This window comes from Mandrillus leucophaeus, unplaced genomic scaffold, assembly GCF_000951045.1.
Source record: "Mandrillus leucophaeus isolate KB7577 unplaced genomic scaffold, Mleu.le_1.0 Scaffold70, whole genome shotgun sequence".
NCBI classification, from domain to species: Eukaryota; Metazoa; Chordata; class Mammalia; order Primates; family Cercopithecidae; genus Mandrillus; species Mandrillus leucophaeus.
Genome location: NW_012107586.1, coordinates 2,798,449 through 2,822,098, shown reverse-complemented (window position 1 = coordinate 2,822,098; position 23,650 = coordinate 2,798,449). Strand labels below are relative to the sequence as shown.

At 53.8% G+C, this 23,650-nt stretch overlaps 1 protein-coding gene across 2 annotated transcripts in view; it reads left to right on the top strand.

Annotated features, from left to right (window-relative positions):
* The window catches only part of TNS1 (tensin 1), a 203,906-nt gene that overhangs the window by 44,577 nt on the left and 135,679 nt on the right, over positions 1-23,650 (top strand). The window contains exon 1 of one of the 2 annotated variants that reach the window (XM_011964572.1): positions 15,180-15,433. The exons of the other annotated variant lie outside the window; for it this stretch is intronic. The gene's annotated coding sequence lies outside the window, so the exon portion shown is untranslated. Of the gene's footprint in view, positions 1-15,179; positions 15,434-23,650 lie in introns of those variants that run through there. 2 annotated transcript variants of the gene reach the window in all.

The window sequence follows — 23,650 nt, the reverse complement described above, 5'->3', positions numbered from 1 at the left end:
TGCTAAGATACCGGGTTCCATGCTAAGGTTCCATGCTAAGGCCCCAGCTTCCATCCTAAGTGCTTTATGTGAGTTGTGTCGATAAATACTTCAAAAAACCCGTGAAGAAGTTGCTATTACTACCATTCCATTTTAGCAGGAACAGAGAGTAAGGTGGGGAGGAGGGGGAAGCTGAGTCTCAGAGAGGTGAAGCTGCATGCCTTACATTACACAGCTAAGGAATGGGTGAAACCAGGACCCCTGGGCTGCTGATGTCCCAACAGCCCCCTCCCCGCACAGTGCAGCACTAGGTTCCCTTCAACCTGTCTCATCCCGGGGCACAGGACCCCGGTCCTGAGAGAAGATGCAAGAATGGGAGGCAAGACTTGCTCAGTGGCCTGGGGCCTGGGCTGCCACGAAAACTGGCTGGGGATCTCCGGGTGTTAAGAACCCTGTAGAAGGTCTGAGTTCCTCATTCTCCCATCCTCAGTTTCCTAGAGGTGTAGAGTTAGAAACCTGGGCAAGCAGGAAGCCTTTTCAGGGCACTACCCTAACCCACCCTAACTCTACCCCACCCTCTGCTGGATCTCAGGTTCCTGCTGGACTGGTTGCTTACCTGCCTGCCTGCCTGTCTGGGTGGTTCAAGAAGTGCAGGTTTGGGCATCAAAGAAATGCGGGTTCAATGTCCAGCTCTGCCACCCACTGGTCTTGGGGCCTTGAGAAGGTCGCTTCTCCTCTCTCAGTCACACTTTACCTGTCTGTAAAATGGATGGTTAGGTCTACCCATGAGGGCTATGTGGGGACTGGAGAAAATGGAAGTAAAGAACTAGTCCATAGCCACCCTTGGTGAACAGCCATTGTCGTCATCATTTACCATCGTCATTCTCCATTCCAGCCATCCACCCACCCACCGCCAGCGTGGTCTTCCTCTGTGACCGATATCTCCTGTGTAGCCATGAGCCTGCATGCTCAGGACACAGAGGACAGTTTGGGAAGAGGGTGCGTGACTGCTGTGTGGGACTGCATGTCAGCTTCCCACGAGGGGGCACCTTGGGAGAGCTCACTGTTTCCAAATGGCATCCAGCATTTTCTCCTTTCCCATTTGACCATGTCAGTTACCACCATCCTACATGACTGCTCACTTCATTAAAAATAAAAAAAAAACCGATTTGCTTTTTTAACCTTTTATCTGTTCTAAGTGATAGAAACTGTGGGTTTAATCTATATGTTTTTAATTTTTCTTGAAATACATGAATATTAAAATAAAATTGCTGAGCCATGTTTCCAACTAAGATCATCTTGAATCTCACACTTTAGGAAACATGGAATCAGATTGTGGAGATGGGAGCAGGCTGTTTGGCGCCTGGGCTCCGTGGGGTGTGTGTGTATGTGTGTGTGTGTGTGTGTGTGTGTGTGTGTGTGTGAATTCTTTATTATGGGAGATTTCAAACCTATACAGAAGTACCAAGAATGGTCTAATGAACTCCCTTGTACCTACCCCCAGCTTCAATAACCATCCACTTTTTGCTGTTTTTGTTTCATCTGTTCTCCCTCTTCTCCCCACCTTTTTTTTTTTTGCTGGGATATTTTTCAAGCAAAACCCAGACATTATATCACTTTACTTGAAATACTTCAGTATGCATCTTTAATAGATAAGGACTTTTTATTTTAATATTACCATAATACCATTATCACAGTTAACATCATTAATAATAATTTCTTATGATCAGCTACTACCCCGTCTGTGTTCAATTTTCTCTAATTATCTCAAAAATGTCTTATTTGGGTTGGTTTCTTTGAATCAGGCAGAAGAACGTAGAAACTGCGCTCTCTCAGGCCTTTGTCTATTTCCATAGTAATGATGTATTGACATATATCATTGGCACCACCTTCACCGACCAATTGGTGATACATACTGACTGTTTCTGATGGGTCCTTATTTCCTGGTGAAATCAGGAGTCCAGTGTCTGGACCCCTCTCATGTACAGCCTTAGCCTGCCAGTCCCACCTCCCTGTCCCCAGGAAGGAGAGGGGGCTCTGGAAGGGGCTGGGTGTGTGTGCAGAGACAGTGGGAGGAGCGTGGCACCTTGGGGTGAAGCTGGACAGGGAGGGGGATCTCACACGGCTGCTTCGCTGGATGCCTCATCTCATAAATACCATATCCCTGAGATGTCCATGTAAGGCTGCCTGGCTGGCTCAGAAGGGGCTGGCCACCATGGGGCCACTGGGCTCTGGGAAGCACAGCTGCCTTACCCGGGTGGGGGCAGGCCGCCCAGAGGGTGGCCTCATGGGAACACACCCCGTCTTTCAGCTGCGCTCCACACCATGGTCCTGCTCCTTGTGCCCCCAGCCTGTGCTTTCATTGCCAGCCAAGGTCCTGTCCTCTCTGAGCTGCTGTCAAGCTTGGGTCACTGCTGTGACCCTCCCTGATCCTGTCTCCTTGGGGCTGGGAAAGTCACGCCCCAGAGTCCCTGAGCTGCTTCCTTCCTCTCCTTCCTTTCCTTAGGAGGCCTCATGCCTCAGTTCGACTGGTTGGTCTTGTTGCCTTCCGGGAAACTGAGGCCATGGGGACACATAGGTCCTCTTCCCAACGATCTCCCTCGGATCCAAGGCACCTCTGGGGGAAGCCACAGCCCTTCTGTGGGCTGCAGTGTTCTCATTGGAGAAGTGCCTGGGACAGCTCTAGACCTCATTGACTGAGCTGCCCAGAGGGAAACTTGAGATTTAGCGGTGCGTGTGTGTGAGCTGTGTGTGTGTGAGTGTGTGAGTATGTGGGTGTCCACAGACTTTAGAACTGCAGCCCTAGTACATTTGTCATGTTACAGGGGGAGAAAGAGACTGAAGTGAGGGCTGTTTCCTGGAACCACCAGGATCCCACAGGACTTTCCAGTGCCTGCGTCTCCATCTTCTCCCTGCAACGTTGCTCCTTCGGGTGTTTCAGATCCCCCTCCCTGTCTTTATTTCTTTGTTCTTTCTCTTTCCTGCCTGACTCTTCTGTGTGCCTGTTACTCCCCCTTCTGCTGTGCCCCTCAGGATTCTTTATCATTCATGTTCCCTCCAGAAGCCTCCCTTGTTCCCCAGGTCTCAGCCCTTCATCCTGATCCATAGCCCAAAGTTCAAGAGTGGCCGGGTGCGGTGGCTTATGCCTGTAGTCCCAGCACCTTAGGAGGCTGAGTCGGGAGGATCCCTTTAGCCCAAGAGTTCGAGACCAGCCTGGGTAACGTAGCAAGACCCCGTTTCTATAAAAAAAAAATTTTTTTTTAACCAAGCCAAACAAACAAAAAAACAAAATTCAAAGACCCCATCCTCTTGACCCCTGGATGGGGGTCCCCATTTCTCTGACTTCACAGCTCCCAAGGCTTCCAGAGCCCTCTGTGACTCTGGGACTTGGTGGGGTGGGGGAGGACTCATATCCTCCAATCTCCTGTTCCAAGGACACCCCTCCCACCTCAAGGCAGCTGCAGAGGCCCCAGATGCCTGACACTGTGGGAGCATTGCCTGTTTGTGTGTGCTGAGAGTCCCCCGTCTCTGAGCCTATAATGAACATGAGTTTTTTCCCTGAGAGGGACATTTTCCCTGATCTACCCAGTGTCACTGAAAATATTCAACTCCAAGAGCTGACCAGGAGGGAGGATTGTTCGAGGCCATGGACAGACCCCTGGCTGAGGACTTGAAAGACCTGGGTTCACACTCTGGGTGCTGTCTCAGTGAACTCCAGTCCCCTCGCCTGTCAAATGACCACAGTCATGATGAGATAAGGTGTTGACCGCCTCCCACTGCTTAGGAGGGGCTCTGTAACCTCCGGCTGCCCAGGCTCTGCCCAGGCACTGAGGACTTGGTGCCTGAGGCAGTACAGTGCGGTGTGTGTTGGCCAAGCTTGGAGGGACTGGTGGTGGACGGGCACTGTGCAGGAGGAAGGCTTCTGTTTGGGCCCCCTTCTCAGGATGAATACAGACCTTCCCCTCCTTCCCTGTGTGGATGTCTCTGAGGGAAAACTGAGGCCCACATGGGCCTGGGGCCCCTCTAGAGGGGGAAGCTGGCTAGAAGGGAGAGCAGCTGGTTCCTGCCCAGGGCACCTGTGTTGGTGGTGCCACCTTCTGCAGTTCCTCCCAGTTAGCACTGCGGGTGTGGAGCCCACAGGGGTGAGACACCGAGGCTGGAACGTGCTGAGGTGCCAGGAATGCACCGCAGTGTTATTAGCCAGCAGCTTCTCCCCTTTGGAGTAGCCCCCTGGGGACTATGGTGGACACCTGTCCAGCTCTGCCTGCCCAGACAGCCCATGGGTACCTGCACCCAGCCGCTGTTGGATGGAGCTCACGAGTGTGCCTGTGTGTGTGCATGTATGTTCATGGAAGTGTGTGCATGGATCTTTTGCGTGTCTGAGGACCCTTGTGTGCATGTATATGTGTGGGAATGTGCCTGTGTGGGGGCAAGTGTCTGCCAGTGTGGATCTTTGGGTCCTTTACTCACGGGAGTGTGTGAGCAGCATGTGTGCAGGAAGCCCACAGGGGGTCTAGGGAACACAAGGGAAGCAAAGGCCCAAGGAGGCTGGATGGTGGAAGGAGAGGCCAGCAACATGATGTGTAGGTAGGGCAGGAAGGGCTGCTGGGGCTCTTGATGGTGGGGTCTGTGCCACTCTCCTTGACTGGACTCTCTAAGGCAGCATGGTAAAGAGCCCTGAGGCCAGATGGCCTGAGTCCAACTACTGCCTTGATCACTCCCTAGCCTTGTGACATTGGGAGAAGCAACAACCTCCTCAAAGCTCAGTTTCCTCTTTATCATGGTGAGAATCACAGTACCTGCTTAGTTACCAGGAGGAATAAACCAGATAGAGTACCTGGAGCACCCTAAGAGCTCCATAGATGATAGCTCCATCATCATCATCGGCTTCATCGCTATCACCATTGTCATCATCAGGATTAGGGTCCATGCTGGCTGCGCTGCATCTCACCTTGGCAGTCCCTTTCTGGCTGACATTCCCACGCAGGATGGGAGACTGCAGCTCATTCGCTTCAGCATAGCAAGAAGATGGAGACCCAGAGAGGGAATGAGACTGGGCAGGGCCACCAGGGAACCAGAGTAGAGCCATAGGAGCCTAGCCACTGGCTCCTGCCCCTTTCCACGTGTGGCACTGCCTTGCTCTGCTTAGATGTTTGGGGAGGCAGCACCTTGCCAGGCTGGAGAGGCAAGGAGAGCCTGGCGGGCTTATTAGCCCAGGCCAGTTTCTGCAGATGGCCCAGGACCATTCTGTTTGAATCTTCTTACAGGACCAGTGTCTCCCCTTCTGGCCCTAAATGCTCTCCTGAGTCTTTTGCTTTTGAGCTCCCCTGATCTGACCACAAATCTTGAATCCCACATGGAAAGCAGCTGAAACCCAGGAGAGGCACCCAAGGGGGACAGCTGGCCACCTGGTGTCTTACTCAGCTCTTCACACCTGCTTGGGTCATGGCAGCTCTACCTTCTGCTCCTGACACAGGCCAGATGGGAGTGGAATTCCTAGGAAGCACTGGCCCCTTTAGAGCTGGACTCCCTCTGCCTGCCAGCATATCCCACATCCCCTCCCTCGGTCCTCCTAGGCCACCCTGTAGCTCCCCTAGGGTAGCTGACCCAGGGTGTCACCAGGATTGTGGAGATGGGAGCGGGCTCTTTGGTGCCTGGGCTCAGTGGGGTGGGTGGGAGTGGGCAAAGGCAAGTGGAACCTGCCAGGGTCCCCCAGCCAGGGCAGGCTATGATTGGCCTGAATGTTTTTCACAACCACCACCAAGTACTTGGAAGAAAAAACCCAAAAGCCAACAACAACAAAAATAACCACCAGACTTTTCTTTCTTTCTTTCTTTTTATATTTTTAATTTGCAGTTAATGGCCGATTGGCTGTACATTATTAAACAGGCAGCTGGAGATTTGCCAGGGTAGATTGCTTGAGCCAAGGCTTACAGCCTGAACACAATGTTCCAAGAAAATAGTCACCCATGGGGTACCTAGTGAGGAGCACCCAGAGGGAGGGGCTCTAGCTGTTGCCCCTCACTCTCCCACCCCTCCCGCCCCAGCCTCTGCTTGGATCATCTAGTGGAGGGCAGGACTGTGCTGCTCCTGGCCCGAGCATCCTTCATCCGGGCTCTGCAGATCCCTCACTACCCCAGGGGCCCGAGCTGCTCTTTCCCTCTTCATGGACATTAGAAACGGACGTGAGGCTCTTGCTTCCATCCCCAGATGGCCAGGCTAACACCTCCCCTCTTGGGGACCAGTGTGATGCAGAGCCTGAGCACTGGGCTGGGAGCTGGAGCCCTGTCTAGGGTTGACATCATTGAGCTTCTCCCTATGGTGATTTTGGGACTCCCTCCTTGTCCTCCCTGGGCCTCGTTTCCACGTCATTACGAGGAGAGGATTCGGCTGCTCAACTCTAAAGCCTCAACATTTTGTGAGCCTTGATTGGGTGGCCTTGGGGAGGGCTTGGAGTGATTGTTTCCCGGATTTGGGGGCCCTTCTTGCCCCAACCCTGTTCGCATCCATGAGATAAGGAACCGTTTCTCAAGCAAGCCCTGCTGGGAAGGGGTCATCATCAGCCCCATTCACGTTGTTTTAGCCAGTCCCTCAGCCACCTTGAAGCCTACCAGGGTAAAGGTGAAGTGTCCAAGCCATCCGAGTGGGAGAACGAGCTGAGAGTCTGGAGGCTGGGGACCGCCGTCTTGGTGAAGCCAATGCTGCATTTGGGCCTGCTGCCTTCTGCACTGGGCAGGTTGCTGCTGGTTTGTGTGTGTGTGTGTGTGTGTGTGTGTGTGTGTGTGTGGTGTGGGAGAGTCACCGGTTTGGGAAGTGGGCCTTAATGAACCCTCTCTGAGCCTCTTAGAGGCAAATGACATAGTGGTTAAGAGTACGAACTTGGGAATCAAGTCCTATCACCCCTGCTTATTTGCTGTCTCATTATCATTGACTTTGGACAAGTGGCTTCACCTCTTGAGTCTGAGCTCCCTCAACTGCACAAAATAGGGTTAGAATAACATCTACTCCCAGGTGTGGGGAGGGGAGGGGAGGGAATGATGAATGCAGGCACTGGGGCTGTGCCAGGGCTTGTCACATGTTAAGTGCCCATCAGCTGTTGGAATCTAAATGTCTCTCCCTCCAGCCGCATGTTCTTTCCCTTCAGGTCACTCAGTGTGATTTGTGATTTGTGTCGTGTGTTCGTGTTTGTTCCTTCAGCGGCTCCCTCTCCTAGATCAAGTGCTCCTTGAGGGCAGGGGCCCACCTGGCTGTGTTCGTGTTCTGTCTGGAGGGCCTCACAGGGCCTGGGTCACTGCGGGCACTTAGAAAGTACTTGTGGAATGAAGGGGTGAGTAATAGATGGGACGGAGCCAATTGGAAAAGGATGAGAACCAGAGAAAGAACCACTGAGTACCTGCCATGTGGAAGAGTACAGAAACTGAAAAACCTGGGGACGTCCAGCCTGTGATGCCACCACTATGGGAGGCTTCCGGTGATTGCATGACTCTCTGTGTGTGTGTGTGTGTTGAATAAAGCTTTGGGAAGATTTGTTCCCTGAAGCAAAACCAAAGGTTCCAGGAAGCAGGTTTCTCCCAGTGGTGGGAGCCACCTTGAGGATGGAGAGGGAACCCTGAGGGCCTGGGGTGTGCAGGTAGGGGCGGGAGAGCCCCTGTCAGGTCAAGGAGAGCCCTGATATACTGGAATGTGGTCCAGCCAGACCCTGAGGCCCTGCTGGCTTGCTGCAGCTGCTGTAGTTAGGAGAGGAGTAGCAAACGTAGCTGATGTCTCTGAACTTCAGTTTCCTCCTCTGTAAAATGGGGTTCATAAAGATCAATACCCAATGGGGTGTTGGCAGGATTGGAATGAGTTAATCCTCACAAAGCTCTAGGAACCGTATGTCAGTTGGGAAACACTCACTAACTCTGAGCATTATTAAGCAGGCAGATACATGAGAGAGATGAATCGTAATTCTGGGATGGAGGTGGTGATGGCGTCTTTGAAGAAGGAGAATGTTGAGGGAGCTAACATTTATGGAGAGCTGCTCTGGGCCAGATCTTACACTCAGTACTCAGAGCAGTGAAATAACTTGCTCGAGGTTACACAGCTTCAGATGTGGTCGGTGCAATTCCAAAGCCTAGGCTCTCTTCTCCACTCCTGGTAGGATGGGGCCAGGTTTCTGTGATTCCCTTCCCCCGGAGAGATAGCACCCCATTTCAAAGTGGAGCAAGGTGATGATTATTTTCTATACGAGCAGATCCCAAGTCCTCAGGAGGGAAGTCTCCAGCTCTCTCCAACCCTGAAAGTGCTACATCACTAAAAACTCTAGGGAGCGGAGGAGGCTGTGGCAATGGGGAGATTTTCCCTAGGAGCCCGGGGCAGGGAGAATGGCCATGAGCAGAGCCCTGGAGGATGGGCTTAGGGAGAAGGAGTGTGGGGTGAGGGGTAAACTAAAGCAGGGGAGGGGAAGGAAGGTGCTGCGCAGAGGAGTGCAGAGGAGGAAGAGGGCTGTGCAGGTGACAGCAGAGGAGGGAGGGGAACGGAAGAAGGAAGAGAAGAGGAGAGAGAGGAACCAAACTTGGACCTGGGCCAGTGGACAGCTCTGGGCTTTGGGCAAGGATGCCCAGCTGGGGTGGGTCCCCACAGGACTACTAGATGGTGGCAGAGGGGGAGGCCTAGGGAGTGGGAAGCCAGCTGGCCAGCACCAGGGCCTGCCTGGGACAGCACGTGTGAGCCAAGTGTTCTGCCACCAGCCAGGCCTCCTCACCTCCCCCAGCCCAGCAGCCAGCTTGGCGAAAGGTCAGCTCTCGGGGTGTGGCCAGCACGCTCCCCACTGACCGGGGCCCACAGGCCTGGCCTTGTCAGGATGTTATCCTATTCCTAGCAGCTGCTCCTGGTAGTTTCTGCCTCTTGGCCATTCAAAGATGAATGGAAATGGCCTTAGGCTTCAAGGAGTTCCCAGATGAAGGGGCAGAGAGACAGCGGAGGTGCACTTGGGCGTGGCCCTTGCCATGGTTCACTTTCCCAAGACAATTTTTTCAAGGAGTTGATGGTGCTTGCTGTGTTCTTTACTCTCTGAAACAAAAATTGGACTAGGTTTCTTTAACCTTTCTTTGTGGTTTTTATTCGACAAATATTTACTGAGTGTCTATTGCTGTCCTCCTCTGGATGCTCTTTGGCGTATAGGGTACAGAAAAGAAACTGACATTTCTGATGGTGTCTGGTGGAGTAGAGTAGAATTCTTATCTCCTTTGGTCTAGATGCTATACCTCCATGAATATAGTCAAAAGTGCCTGTGCCTTTTGGGGGCAAGCGTATCCTACTGTTAGCTAAACTGAATTTCTGTTTTCAATAAATTTTAGACCTTTTACTGTATGAACTATTATTGGTTCAGGTTTTTTATGACTTCAGAACCCTTGTTTTGGACATTACCCCAAGAAAAATAAAATGTTCCCTTGCTAATTCTGGCTCATTTATAAAGTCAGCTTTGCATTTCAGTTCACTTCAGCATCTTAGCTTTTCCTTGTGCTTTTTTTTTGTTGTTGTTGTTGCTTGGTGTGCTTGGTAAGCCTCCCTTCTAAGTTGTAACCTAAGTTACTGATAAGTATGTTGAACAAGCCAGGGCAGAGGACATAGCCCTTTGGCAAGTCAGGAAGTTGACATTGATCTATTCATCAACACCGTTTGCTTGCTGGCTAGGAATCTACTCAGCTTTCTCTCTTGTCTCCAGGAATTTCATCAGGGATCCTGCCAACACCTTCCTGAGATACAGATAGTCTAGGTCTGGGGATTCCCCAGTTATCCGGTCTAGAAGCCTCAAAATAATGGGTTTGGGATGGTAGGTGTGATGCTACGGGAAGAAGGGCTCCCTGAAGGCATCCAGGCTGATACCAGTGGTCTTTGCAGGGATAGACCCAAGGGAAACCCTGCCCTGGAGGCAGCTAGAGCCCCAGGGTCCTTCCTGCTTTAAAATTGTGCTTCTCAGGGGAGACAGGGGATTTATGTGCAGTACTTTCTGCCAAGGACCAACACCTGCCTAGAAACATGTTACTGGGCATCTCCAAGAGACCTTAAGGCCATCAGATGCGGAGATTGAAGCCAAGAGGGACTGAGACTTTCCTCTGATCATCAAGGGTGTTGGAGGCTGAGTTGGGCTGGAGCCTGAGGCCTTGACTCCCAGTCTGAGGCTCTTGGTGCTGGACCCAAGTGCTCTTCTGGCTAGAAACAGGCAGGGTGAGAGGAGGGAGGGGCTGCCAGTGTGTGCCTTGGGGATAAGCTGTTGGTAGGCTGTTTTCCCCTGACTCTCCTTCCCTTTCCATCCTCTGCCCTGAGACTATGGTACAAATCTGAGTAGGAAGCTGGAATGTGGAAAGCCCAGCACTTCTCCTTCCTGAGGTGGGGGTGTGCAGCAAAGGGCCTGGTGCTGTGCACATTTCTGCACTTTGAGAGAGGATGCAAATGCAAATACATGCCAATGAGATGTCATAGAGGACACAGTGGTGAGCAGGGAGTGCCCCTACTCCTGTCTCCTTCTGACCTGAGTTTTGAGGATGATACATAGAAGAAGACCTGACATTAGGAAGGAAAGGCAAGGATGGGAGGCTTCAGGGCAGCAGCGTGAATGTGGCTTCTCGGGTCATCTTTGGAGTGAGTCCTAGTGAGGGGGGCCCAATAGGGGGTGATCCTGAGATGGAAGCACCCTGGGAGACAGTCCAAACTCATCCCTAGCTGTAGGGGGAACAGCATGGTCAGAAGAGGGAAGGTGCAGTTCAAATGCACAGACATTGAATGCCTAGAATGGCCCCCAGGGCCTGGCTCTCTACGGGGTGTGTTGGGCCTAGCAGGATTCAGAGGCCCAGAATAGCCTCTGCCCCAGGACATCTTGGGAAGAAAGCAGAGCTGTGCCCCAGTGGTCTCTCCCCTTGGGACCTGGGCATGTGGCCCTGCCTTCTTTGTGATGGAGGGGGAAGAAGAAAGTGAGGGCCCAGGGTGCTAGAGGAGGCGGCTCCAGTAATTGCCCTAGAGACTAACACTTCCTACCCATCACAGGACGATTTGGGGAACCGACCCCTCCCTGCTGGGAATCTTGTCAGCTTTTAGCCCAGCTCAGAGGAACTTCTCCTTAGTGCTGTAAGAACCTGAGTGTCTGGCCCCTTGAGCGTGGGAGTCAGGTGGTGTGGTGCCCTCCGGAGGTGGTGCTGGGACCTGGAATTCCTAGTTGTGTCATATGGTGACGTGGTCTTGAGTTGGAAGAGCTGGATTCAAATTCTGTCTCTTTCATTAGCCACTTTGTGCTTTTGCTTAACCTCACTGCTCTGAGCCCATCTCTAAGACTGGGGTGAGAATCATAGCCACTCCCACATTTTCACGGGCATCTGTGTGGAGTGCACATGGGAAAAGCTTGGTGCAGGGCAGGAGCTTAAATGTTGATTAAAGTGAAATGAAGGAACAAATGAAGGCATCTCTGGGTTGAACTCCCCTGCCTGTCCCTGCCACTGAGGGGCCCTGGGTGGGGCTGGGGCTGAGAGGCCAGGGAAAACTGGATTCACGAAGCTTGGACCTTGCCCCATCTTTCTCTTGACTTTCTCCTCTCCTTTCTTCTCTGCTTCTCTGTGTCCTTTGTCCCCTTTCTGTCGCGTCCCTTCTCTTCCAGTGGAAGTGCCTAACTCAGCACCTGGCCCCAACACACACAATTCATTGCTCCCTGCTCTCCTCAATGGCCTCTCTGTTGCTCCAGGCTCTGTCCTGCCACCCCCAGCTCCATCTCTTTCCTCCTTCTGGGTGTCCGTTTCTGATACCCTCTTTGTCCCTTTCTCTCTGCTCCTGGCTCTCCTGCCATCTGTTTCTGCAGCCTCTGTCTGCAGCTCACAGGCATCCACTGGGCGCCTGCTCGATGCCAGGCACTGCCATCTCCTTTCTCGGTTCTGCGTCTCCTCACCTCTTGCTGTTGTCTTTTCTCCCTCCCCCACCCCTTCAGCCTCCTGCCCTCCCTCACCCCAGTTCCATCGGGCTCCAAGGCTGGTATTATTCAGGTTTATGAGAAACCCCCAGGCCTACCCTTGAAGGGACCAACCACAACTGGAACCAGATGTGCAATCCTGCATTTGGGTGGGAGGGGGGATGTAGGGACAAGGAGAGGGGCATGGGTTGGCTTAAGGAGGTGGGGAGGAGGCTGGGGATGGGAAGTGGAGACACTGGGAACCCTGGTCCTTAGGGGCTTGGAAGGAAGAATTGGGAGGAGGGAGCCAGGGGGCTGAGCAGGCTTGTTCAGAAAGCAGTTCTCACTGTGTGTGTGTGTGTGTGTGTGTGTTTGTGTGTGTGAGAGAGAGAGAGAGAGTATGTGCGTCTGTGTGTGTATGTGTGTGTGAGAGAGAGAGTGAGAGAGAGAGAGACTGAGATGGTGGAACTGACACTGGGGAGAGCTGAGGATAGATGATGGGCTATGGGCAGCTCTTAGAATTAAGGAAGAAGGCTGCTCTTCTTCTGTGAAATCCTCTAGCTTGTCGACTTTCTTTCTTAAGGTTTCAAGGGACTTACTGGGTTTATAGTTCTATACCCAGGTGCTGGAGCAGGCAGGCTGGAAAGAAGGGTGATGATGGGGTAGGGGATGGACAGTGTAACCTCCAAAGTCTCCTGAGAATGGCTGGAGGAGGGGTCTTCCAGCACCCCCGGCCCTCCGCCTGCCCAATCTGCCACAGACCTTTGTGGGATGTGTCTGGGATGTCCTGGGTCCTAGCAAAGCCGGTGTTTCTGCCTGCGATTATATAGCTTCAAATATAAAAGTCTTCATGGGATTATCTTTGGTATGGCTTAGTGCTGTATTAAGCATTTTAAAATGCCCTTTGATTCCATCATGAACTGAATATCCATCCATCCATCTCTTCATCATTCATTTATTCATTCTGCACTTACTGAGAATCTACTGTGTGTCAACCTTATGCTGGGCACTGGACAAATGAGGAAAGGGGTAGGTAAAGAATGAACGAATCCCTCATCGTTCCAAAAATGGGAACCATAGAAGTGCATCTGACCCACTGCATGTCAGGGCGATAGTGAGCCACAGAAGTCCCAGGTGTTCAGAGGAGGGGACAGTGCCCTCCAAGTGGTGAGTCTGGAGAAGGATCCAGGGAGGATGGCTTCTGAATTGAGCCCTGAATGCTGACAGGGAGGAGAGAGAATGGTGTATGAGAAAGGCCTGACCATCAAGGTTGGGGGATGGAGGGAGAGAAGGTTAGAAAGGCCGGGATGTTCCACTGCAGAGCTCGGACTGGAAGTGGCAGACACTGGGGAGCTGGGACCCTTTGATGTCAGTTGGGATAATATGGATGTGGGTTGGAAGGAAGAGAAGGGGAAGATGAAACATTCTGCTGTTCTGGGTACCTGCTAGTGGGAGGAGTTCTAATTTTATAGCACACTTCCCACATCCACCTCTAGAGAGCTGAAACTGGCCCAGGATCCTCTAACTTCCCTCACCTAAGCGGAGCTGACCTAAGCCCCAGAGGGGCCCTTAGTCTGCAGTGGGGGTGGCGGGTAGGGGTTAAGGAGGATAATGTTTCTGGGGTCACCTTTGCCCCAGAGTTGGGGCCAGTGAGTGGGAGACTTGGTTTGAGGCTGGGCCGACGGCTAGGGAGGACTAGGCCAAGTGTCCCCATAGTCCCTCTGCTTTCACCATCCTTGCCATTTGTGCACAGCATCCACACTCTCACAGACTGAGGTTGCTATTGAGGCTGGTGGGTTCTGGATGCTGGAATTTGGGACTCAGAACCCAGACCCTCTTTCCAGCTAGGAGAGGATGAAATCTTGCTCTGGAGGCAGACGATGAGGGGAACGATGCTTCTATCTCTGCCCTCCCCGTATAAGGTCCCAAGAAGGTGTCCTTTTCTCCCCCATCCCCAAGGGTTTCATTGTCCCTGATTGGGGGCGAGCCAGCCCTCTAAAGCGCTGGCCATCTCCCTGTGGCTCTGGCCCCACATGCTCCAAAATCTTATCCCCTCTCAGGGACTCCCCTCTCGTTGTATTTCTGGGGAAAACTGAAGCTTGGGGAAGGGTTTGGCTGAATTAATAAAATTTGTGTGTGTTAGGACTGGAAAAGTTCTTAAAGACCTTTGTGTTGCAGGGGAAACTGAGGCTCAGAGATGCAGGCCACTGGCCCAGATGGGGAAGAGAAGGAAGGGCCTTTCAACCTCTGGATGTCTGAGTGGTGTCGAGCTCGGCTTTGGAGTCAGCCAGGTTCAGGTGTGAGGTCCTCCACACCGTGTGGCCTGGACTTCCACAAGTCACCTCTGGGCTCCGAGGTCACCATCTTCAGCTGTAGTAACCGGGTGATTAGAAGACTAAGTGAGAGTTAATGGCCGTTAGTGCCCAGCGTCTGATAGGTGTGGAGCAAATAACTTTCCCCTTCCTTTCTAAATAATCCTATCTGCTTCTTCACTTTTATCATTCACATGGTGCTCTAAACTTTTCACATCACTTTCCCCATTATTTTTATTATGGAAAACTTCATGCATGTACAAAAGTTGAAATGATTATATGGTAAACTCCCTAGATTCTACAATGAACACTATAATATATTTACTTTATCACATTTCCGTCAATCCATCTTATTTTTTGGTCCATTTCAAAGAGAGTTGAAGCATGTATTTCCTTCACTGGAGCTCAGCCTAAATGACTTTTGAATGTACAGTCACAAATGTCCTAACTCAGCCCAGAGAAAACAGCAGAGATTACTATCTCACATTTGACAGCTAAAAAAAAAAAAAGCAGGTTCAGAAGTGAGATTCCTGGCCTCCAGTCACAAAATGAGTTGGAAACAGCATAGAGCAGAGTGCTGTAGAAAAGCTAAGAGTTGCTATATTATGATTATTATCGTCTTCACTATCTCAGCAAACATTCTTCTCCACCCAGCAGCCCTTTGGCCATTTCTCTGCACCTGTGTCTTTTCTATGGAGTCTTGACCCCTCCCTGCCCACTTCCCCACCCCTGTCCCCCAAGCCTTCTTGGCCCTGCCCCTCCTGTCCCCAGGGAGGCTGCTGGGCCAGTGGCTGAAGGAGGGGCAGCCACATTCCCTGGTGATCTCCTGCCCCAGGTGTCTGCGCCCTGCCAGGGCCTGGCCACAGCCAGTTAGAGTGCAGCCAGCAGAGCACTGCAGGGGTTAAAGGAGGCCATGGCTGGTGGAGGGGGCCCACTGCTGGCTGACTCCGGGAAGGAGGCGGTGCACTGTTGGCCCGCCCCCTGGGCTGGCCTGGGAGGGAACCCGACTAGCAGAGCCCTCTGCTCAGTTGCTCCCAGCAGTGGCCCTGGGACCAGCTCTGCTCCTTGCACCCCGCTCCCTGCCTGGACACAGGCTCACTCGCTGCCTTCTTCTGGGAAACCAGCTTCTTGCCAGCCACAGCCGCTGCCTCTGCCACTGGCCACCGCCCCTGTCCTGGGAGTCCCTTGGCTCAGACACCCACCTCACTTAGTGGCTCCTGCAGGAAAGGTGAGTGAGTGAGTATGCGCGTGTGATGGTGTACATGTGTGTAAGTGTGTGTGTGGATTTGTGTGTAGAGGGAAATGAAGCGGGCCAGGGCTGCTGGGCTGTTGACACTGATGCTGTCAAGACCACAGATCAGATTAGGAGAAGGTGAGGTCAGCCTGCCTGGTCCCATGTCTCTGGGTTAGGCAAGCTGTTCAGAGGCCAACCTTGTCAGTCCCCTGTCTTCAGATGTTTCTGTGGTTCTGGCAGGGATGTCTGGGGTGCGGCTTGTCCCTGCTCTGAGAGAGCGACCAGTCAGAAGGAGTTTTGTTTGCTGGGGAAGTTGCTGGTGTCAGTGGCTGCTTGGGACTGAGGCCAGCTGGGGAAGTAGGGAGGGACACAGGGACCAAGGGAGGGAGAAGCTTGGGGGTCTCTTCTGCTACTTGCCTGCCCATTGCGGGGGCATGAGTATTTTTTCTTCTTCATCTCTTTCCTTGTCACCCACTTGAGCTGCTATGAGGGCACTTTTCTTCTCCTAGAGGCTCACTTAGCTCCCTGAGCTCTGACCTTGATTGCAGGGAGGGGCTGGCAGGCCTGGTAAGGTTAGGGTTCAAAGCACTTTTCCCATCTCCACTCCTCAGTATGGGCCCTGCTCCCTTGCCCATGGGCACAGTCTGGCAGGAGTGCCCCCTCTGTCCTCTCCAACCACTAGCCCTTACTCCTTCCTCATCCCTCTGGGTAGAAATGGCTAATCCAGGTGGTTAATGAACAGACAGGGGCAGCTGCCTTCCCCTTCTCCTCCTTCTCCCTCCACCCCTCCTCTTCTCTGACTCTGATGCCCTGCTTGCCACCGTTCCCAGGCTGGAGAATCCATACAGAGCTGACCTCAGTATCTGTCCCCCAACCCCCAATCCAGGACTTGGGCCAGGACTGCCTGCCCAGATGTTTTAGGCTGGCCACTGTTCTAGAAGAGGAAACTGGGTGGGGGTGATGGGCGGGGGGAACCCGGAGAAGCCTGCTGTGCTCCCAGGCTAGGATCCCTGCAGGGGAGGGGATGGGGTTAGGGGACAGGATAGGTGCTGCGTGGGGAGGAGCTGGAGGAGGAGGGCAGGCAGGCAGGCAGGCGGTTGTGGGGTGAGAATAGGTGGAGGACCTGGAAACTGGGGTGCCAGGATCTTTGGAGACAGGGGTTTCTCTTCTGGAAGTACTAGCCACCTCTTCAGTGTGGCAGCAGTGGGGAAGGTGTAGGGGGAGCACCCTCTCTTCCCCTCTTGAAGCTGCCTGGGGTGGGTGGAGACCATGGTGGCTCAGATGTGACTTCAAGTTGCACCTGCCCCTGCCAGCTGATGGCCACTCTGTCTCTCCTACTCCAGCTCTCCCTGGACCTCAGCACTTTCTACAACTGGGGCACCTGACATCTCTGGCCCAGGGTTGTGGTTGAGAGTGAGGGAGGATGTGGATTGAGATGGAGAGGTGGGTGGGAGAACCCCACATGGGATCAGCGCTGGAGACCCAGCCTGGGGTTGTCTTGGACTTTGCTGCTCATGGAGGGCAGGGAGTTGGAGAGGAGTGGGCTGGACCAGGCTGGGGAGGGTCTCAGCCAGTCCGGCTGACCAGCAGGGCTGGGAGCCAGCACTGTAACCAGGAGCTGAGGGTTCTTGGCGGTGGAGGAGGCAACCTGGGACCCTCTTCTTCTAGGCGCCTGGTCTTGAGCCCTTCTGGCTCTGCTTCCCCATCCTTCATCCCATGCTTCTTCACACTTCACTTCCCGCAAAGCCCCAGTGAAGAATTTCCCAGGGAGGTGGCGGTGTCCAGGAAGTATAAGCACAGAGAACCTGGTGGCCAGGTGAAGCGGGGCTGGGGTGGGGTGCTTATGGGTTCAGAGAAGATGTTATTGTTTTGTGGACCAACTTCTGGCCTCTGATGGGCTGTGGCTGAAGCCTTGGAGTCTGGGGACACTCAGACTCCTGTTTCTACCCAGATAGGAGCAGGAGTCAAGGGGGGCCAGAAAGGACTTTTGTTTGGTCTGAGGAAGAGGAGCCTCAGAGGTGGAATCTCGGCTCATGTGAATAAAGAGCTTCCTAAGGACCCTGGTGGGTCAGCAGGAGGATGGGCTGCCTTGTAAGGTGGAGCGCATCTTGTCCTGGGGGGAGTTTAGACAGAGGCTGGACAACGGCTTGGAAGGATTCCTGAGCTGGGATGTGGTTAGAGGCGATGACCTGGATGGTCTCTTGGGATGCTGAGGGCCTGGGATACTTGGAGTCAGAGAATTCTGACACCAGAATGGGGGATCAGGAAGCTGTGTCCTCTGGCCTAGGGCGTGGGCACAGACCACTCGCAGGGGCCCCCTCCTTCCTGCCAATGTGTAAGGAACCAAGAGCCTGACGCTCTGCCCTGGCACTGTGCCTCTCCCTCACACCCGTGGCTCAACTGCCTACCAGGTCCGCCCCCAGCTGCTTCCTGCAAAGGTTCTGAGGTTCTTCCTATTCCTCCTGGCCCACTCTGCCCCTTGCCTGTGGTGGGCTGTGTGACAGTGTGGAGTCGAGGGGACAGCAAGCACCACAGGCTTCACCCCCAACCCCTGCAGTTAGAGCCCATGTTCCCTGTTGAGGGGCTCTGGGGCCAGTGTGCAAGGACCGGGGTTGGGTGCTGAGATGTTGGGCACCTTGAACCCCTGCCCAGTTTGGCCTCCCCAAAACAGGCCTCCTTAGCCAGCCTGGAGATGGCAGACCGAGGGCAGTGTCGAGATCTGAGATGCAGAAAAACTCAGGCGTGGGTCTCATTTGAGCCTCAGTTTCCACGTTTGTAAATAATGCAGGGTTGTCCGGGCAGCGTCAAGTGGGCTTGCGTAACTGGCATGGGGTGAGGGGTGCAAGGCAAGGCAGTTGCTCTCGAGGGCCTCTCAGGAGGGCGAGTCGGGGAGGAGCAGTACCTCTCACAGGCCTTTCCAAACATGCTTTTCCTGAGGTGGGCAGTGAGAGGAGAACCAGAGGGGGCTGGGGCCAAAGCTTTCCCCAGACCAAACAGGTTTGGGCTTCCCATGATGGAAGTGCCCATGAGTGGTTCCGGGTGGGCTTGAAACCCACCCTGGACTCCATCCTTCCTACAGCCAGCCTCCTCCACAGCCCCTCTGTGGATGCCTGTGCCCCCTTTTCTCCTGACGAGAGGGTGACACAGTTGGAGACTGAGATCACCCAGCTCAACCACCGCCTCCGACCAGGGGAGCCCCCTCACAGTCTTGGTTTCATCTGAGAGGGAGGTCCTTTCTGATGTCTAACTTCAGTCCCTCTTCTCCAGTCAGGGACTACATGAAGCTGCTAAATGATGACACTCTTTCCTGGGGTTTGAAAGAGACTCAGTGATGGTGGGAGGGGCATGCAGGGAAGGATCGGGAGACCTGAGTGTGCCATGAGCCTGGGACACCAGGGCGGGAGCGAGGGTGACAGGCAAAGGCTCTCGGCTGCCAGTGCTTCTGGTTTCTTGGCTTAGTTCTGAAGCCAAAAGCCGCTTTGACCCCAGGAAACTGAGGCCCAGTTGAGGGATATGTTTGGAGGTGGGGGGCAGAGGAGATAGGCAGGAAAGCCCTCCCAGTTACCAGCCTCCAAATACGCAAATCAGAAGTGAGTGGAGGGAGAGGGTGGTTTCTGGAGACCGGGATTTGGGAGTCTGGCCTAGACTTTGTCCCCATTACTATCCACCAATGGCCCCTGGCTCAGTAGCTCCCTGGCCAGATGGCTCTTAGCTTTCTAGGGCTATTAGGCATGCAGAAGTGTGGGCATAAGTGAGCTGGGACAAGGGGGTGGGGATGGCAGGGTGGCCAGCTTGGCAGGCTGTGCCCACATCACCTGGTGCCACTTCCATTATGCAAGGTCACACGGGCCCTTCCCTCTTTCCTTCCCTCCGATGGTGTGGAGCGCTTTCCCATCCGGGAGGTTGCTGGACACTAGAGAGCTCCAGTGCAGCCTCTACCCAGGTTGGTGGACTTGGCCATCTTCCTACTTGCCCCACCTCGCCTTCCCTCAAGGGGAGAGGCTTGTCTCTATGGAGCTGGAGCCCTTGTGGGGGGGGTGGTGGGTGGGCCCGAGCCAGTCCTTGGCGCTACCTCCTCCAGGGCTAGTCTGGGCTGTGCAGTCCATGCCTTTTTAGGGCTGGAAGCCTGTAGTTCAGCCCTGAAAGCCTGTAGTTCAGCCCTGGGTGTGGGAGACAGGAGGGACTGGACCAGCAGGGTGGGGGCCTGGAGAGCTGATGGGGGTGAGGGGTCACAGGAGTGGCTGGGGGGAATTCTGGCCCTTTGGCCACTATGGGGCCCCAGACATGGGTCCATTTCCCCCAGGGACCTTCCTCGACCTTCATCTTCTCCCTCAGAGAGACTCAACAGTGTTCTGTGATCCTTGCAAGTTTCCCGTTTGCTCACCTGTCTTCTGGATGGATTACAAGTTCCTTGAGGGCAGGCCTGCACCTCTGGCCTCTCTGGGGATCCTTGCTGTGCTTGGCAGAGTGCTGCTCAACACACAGATGACTGACTAATGGAGGGCAGAGGGGCGAGGGTTTTGATGGGGCCTGGTGAGGATTTGTTAGACTTGGACTGAGGTCTGTTTGGAGGCTGAGAATGTGAGTCTGGTGCCAGACGGTTGGGGCTCATCTCATGATGACCTGGTTTACCAGCTGTGTGGTCTCACCTTTGCCCCTTGACCTTGACCAGACCTGGGCAACCAACTGGTCTCCTCAGTTTCCTCACTGTCAAATGGGATAACATCTGCTTCAAGGTATGGGTGTGAGGATCAAATGACTTAATTTATTTAAAGCACTTTGGGCGGTGTCTGGAACATAGTAGGTGCTCAATGAAGGTTAGTTATTATGATTATTATTGGTGGTGGTGGTGATAGAGTTCTCTCTCTCTTGTCTTGTTGTTCCATCTCTAAGATGAAGAGAATTATGGGACTAGAGAGTGGAGAAGATGCTGGTGTCATTTTCCCTTAAGAGGTCCTAGCATCAGATCCCAGGGCAGAATCTTCTCTGTCCCCATTCTGTCTCTCTTTCTCTGCAATTAGAGGGCAGGCAGGGAGCTGAGGGGCCCTCCGGAGGTCTTGTCTGTTCAGGGAGCCCATGCAGATCTGTGTTTACGGAGGACTCTGAGAAAGTTGCCATCACTGTAAACAAGATGCATTATTATAAACCAGCCCGAGCTCCCCTTCTTGGATCCCATCCCATGCCTTGATGAGAGTCACAGAATCGGAGACTCCCAGGCTGAGCAAGGACCTAGCCTGGCCTCCAGGAAGCCTGCCCTGGACCATGGGCTACATCCATAGAGGTGGCATCTACATTTTAAAGTAGGATCCCCAAATAACTGCTTCAAATTATTGTGTCTTATGCCCTCTAGGTTCCCCCAGAATCGAACTGGCATTCCTCTTGTTGCAACTTTAGTTCAGTCCCTTGTTGGTAGCGTGTAGGGGAGAACCATGTCTGCTCTTCCTACATGCCATATAAGCTGAGAGCTTTGAACCCGTGCAAGGGTAGGGCTCCTGGCCACAATCCCTCTCCATCCCAGGCCTCTGCCCTCTCTGGGGTCTCCTACTTTCCGGTGCCACTGACATTCCTCATTAGCAGGGGTCAGCCCTCAAGGCCTGCCAAGCTATATTCTCCACCCAACCCGGTTCCCACCCAGGGAGGCTGGGGTTGCTCTGGGTCGGGGGTGAACTCCATTTCCGGACCCCTGGCCCGCCCAGTTGCAGCTGCAAAAGGCATTAAGCTTTTTTTTGGAGAAAGAATGGGCTTGGGTTGATGATGATGACAGCTGGGGAACGTTCCTGAGCTCAGCCCGGCCCTATCTTGCTTTCCTTCCTTGGCCCCTGCTCACCTCTGCCCAATTTCTAGGCCATTGCTCGTGTAGAGGTGGGCCTCACCTTTGCCCCTTGACCTTGACCAGACCTGGGCAATCAGCTGGTCTCCAGCCACCCTGTGTGGGAGCAGTTTGTGGGTTCAATGCTGGGCTTGGTGCTGGGGTAGGTGGTAGGGGTGGGGAAGAGGGCTTCAGGGGAAGCGGAAGAGAGGGGCTTCACCCTGGGGTCCATCTGGGTGGGAGAGCAGTGGTCCTCAAGTGAGCAGATCTGAGTCTAGGCCTGACTCTGTCCCTAGCCTCTGGAGGAGTCCCGCCTGAGTCCCTTCTCTCACTGGGCCTCAGTGCCCTCACCTGTAAATGAAGGGCTGAAGAGGTGCAGGGGTAGGGGGTCTGTGAGTCCATCTCCCCGGGGCCTCCACTGGGCGTCCCCCAGTCCCAACACTGTGGAACTTCACCTTGGATTGACCTTGCTTCCCTCCCCGCCCCGCCCCCACCTCTGGCAGTCGCTGGCAGGAAGTCCTGCTGATTAGGGCCCTAATCACCGGCTGAGACTCCCAGAAATGGCAGAGCTGGTTAAGCGAGAGGGGCCGCCAAGCCAGGAAGGGGGGGCTGGCATGGGGACAAGCCTCCACCCAGGGATATAAGCTGGGGTTTGGGCTATGATTTGGGGGTGGCAGAGATGGGCCGGCCCCAGGGGTGGGCTCCTTGGGTCTGGGGCGGTGCTGGTGGACCCACTGTGGATGCGGTGCGGCAGCAGCTGAGTCCAGCAGGGCACATGGGGCCGCTGGATTGTTCACTTTAAAAGCCTTTGAGGGCATCCACCCTGTGCCAGTCAAGATGCTGGGTATGAGGCAGGAAAGACCGGGAGACACGATCTAGTGGGGAGACGAGGGGAGTATACAGAGTGTTGCTGCAAAACGCAGCGGGAACGTCAAGCAGGAGGCAGCTCACGTGAGCTGGCAGAGTAGAGGAAGCTTTGGAGAAGAGGTGCCGTTTGAGATGGATTTTGAAGTTTGGAAAGGAGTTTTGCCGGGAGGAAAAGGGGCAAAGACTTCTTCAGGCACAGGGGAAGGCATGCGCAGAGGCCCAGTGGCATGCAGGTAAGGAGCAGTAACCAGCGTGGGTCTCCCTCCCAGCTCTGCTACATGCGTCTGAGCCTTAGTGTCTGCATCTGTAAAATGGGGTTCATATTTCCAACCTTGTAGTGCTAGTGTGGATATGAAATGAGATGCTATTTGTAAAGATCTCAGCCCGGTGCCTGGCTTGGAGCAAACTCACAGTATATGGAGGCTTAAAATGGCATGTGTGGGAAAGGATGGCTTTGGGGAGAGCCTGAAAGTGTTGCTTGGGGCCCAAGACGGGGGTGGGGGATATTCTGAGCCAGGTTAAAGAATGGAGCGGCGGGGGATTTTAATATAGGGAAGACATGATGAGACTGTGATTTAGGAAAGGCAATTGGGCCACTGTGATGACTGTACTGGGAAGGGGAGTCCTAGGGACAGGCCTCAAGCCAGGGCCTGAGTTCCTGGAAACCTATGTTCAAATTCCTCAGCCCTGGGGCTGGAAAATCCTCTCCCAAGTCAGTTCATCTCCCTGATCCCTCTGGGCTTCCTTCCAGCATACCGTCCTCCCCTCCTGGATTGGGAGGCCAAGGAGGCCCTGAAATCTCCTTCCTGGGAGATCTTTCAGGCCAGGAGAGAGCCATCCTTGGCAAGTCTTCACACGCAACCCTGGGATGGATGAACTGCAGCAGGCAGGAGTGAGGGTAGACTGTAGGCAGCTTACATATCTAAGGCACCGAGAGGATCCTTTTGGAGGCCTCCTTTACCATCTGGCCTGGAACACAGTAGCCCCTCACTGTTTGTTGAATGAATGAATGAATGAATGAATGAATGAATGAACAGCAGTGTTCCCTGGTTAGGGTGGAGGAGCCTGTTTGCTCAGAGACAGCCATGCCCAGCCTGGCTCTATATGGCCTGGTGAGTGCAGAGAGTGGCTGCCTGTCCAGAGTTAGATGGGATGTTGAGTGTCTCAAAGGCCAGGTGCCTGGCATGTCGCAGATGTTCAGGGACTGTGTGTTGATGAAGGAGAGGGAATTTCAGCAGCATTTATTTCCTAGAGCAATGACCTCTCATGAGGCAGCGTGATGTGGGCGTCAACTTCACAGACTCTGCATCCACATGGTCTGCGTGTGAATCCTGACCCCACCTCTTGCAGGCTATGTGACCATGAACAACTTACCTGACCTGCCAGTGCTTCCCTTTGCTCACCTGTAAAATGCAGGAAACAAATAGAACGGGGTCTGGCACGCAGGCTGTTCTGCATGAACCTTGGTGATTGTTATTGCTGTTTTTGTTATTGTTATTACTATTACTGGTGCAGTGGGAGAGAATGGGGCTGAT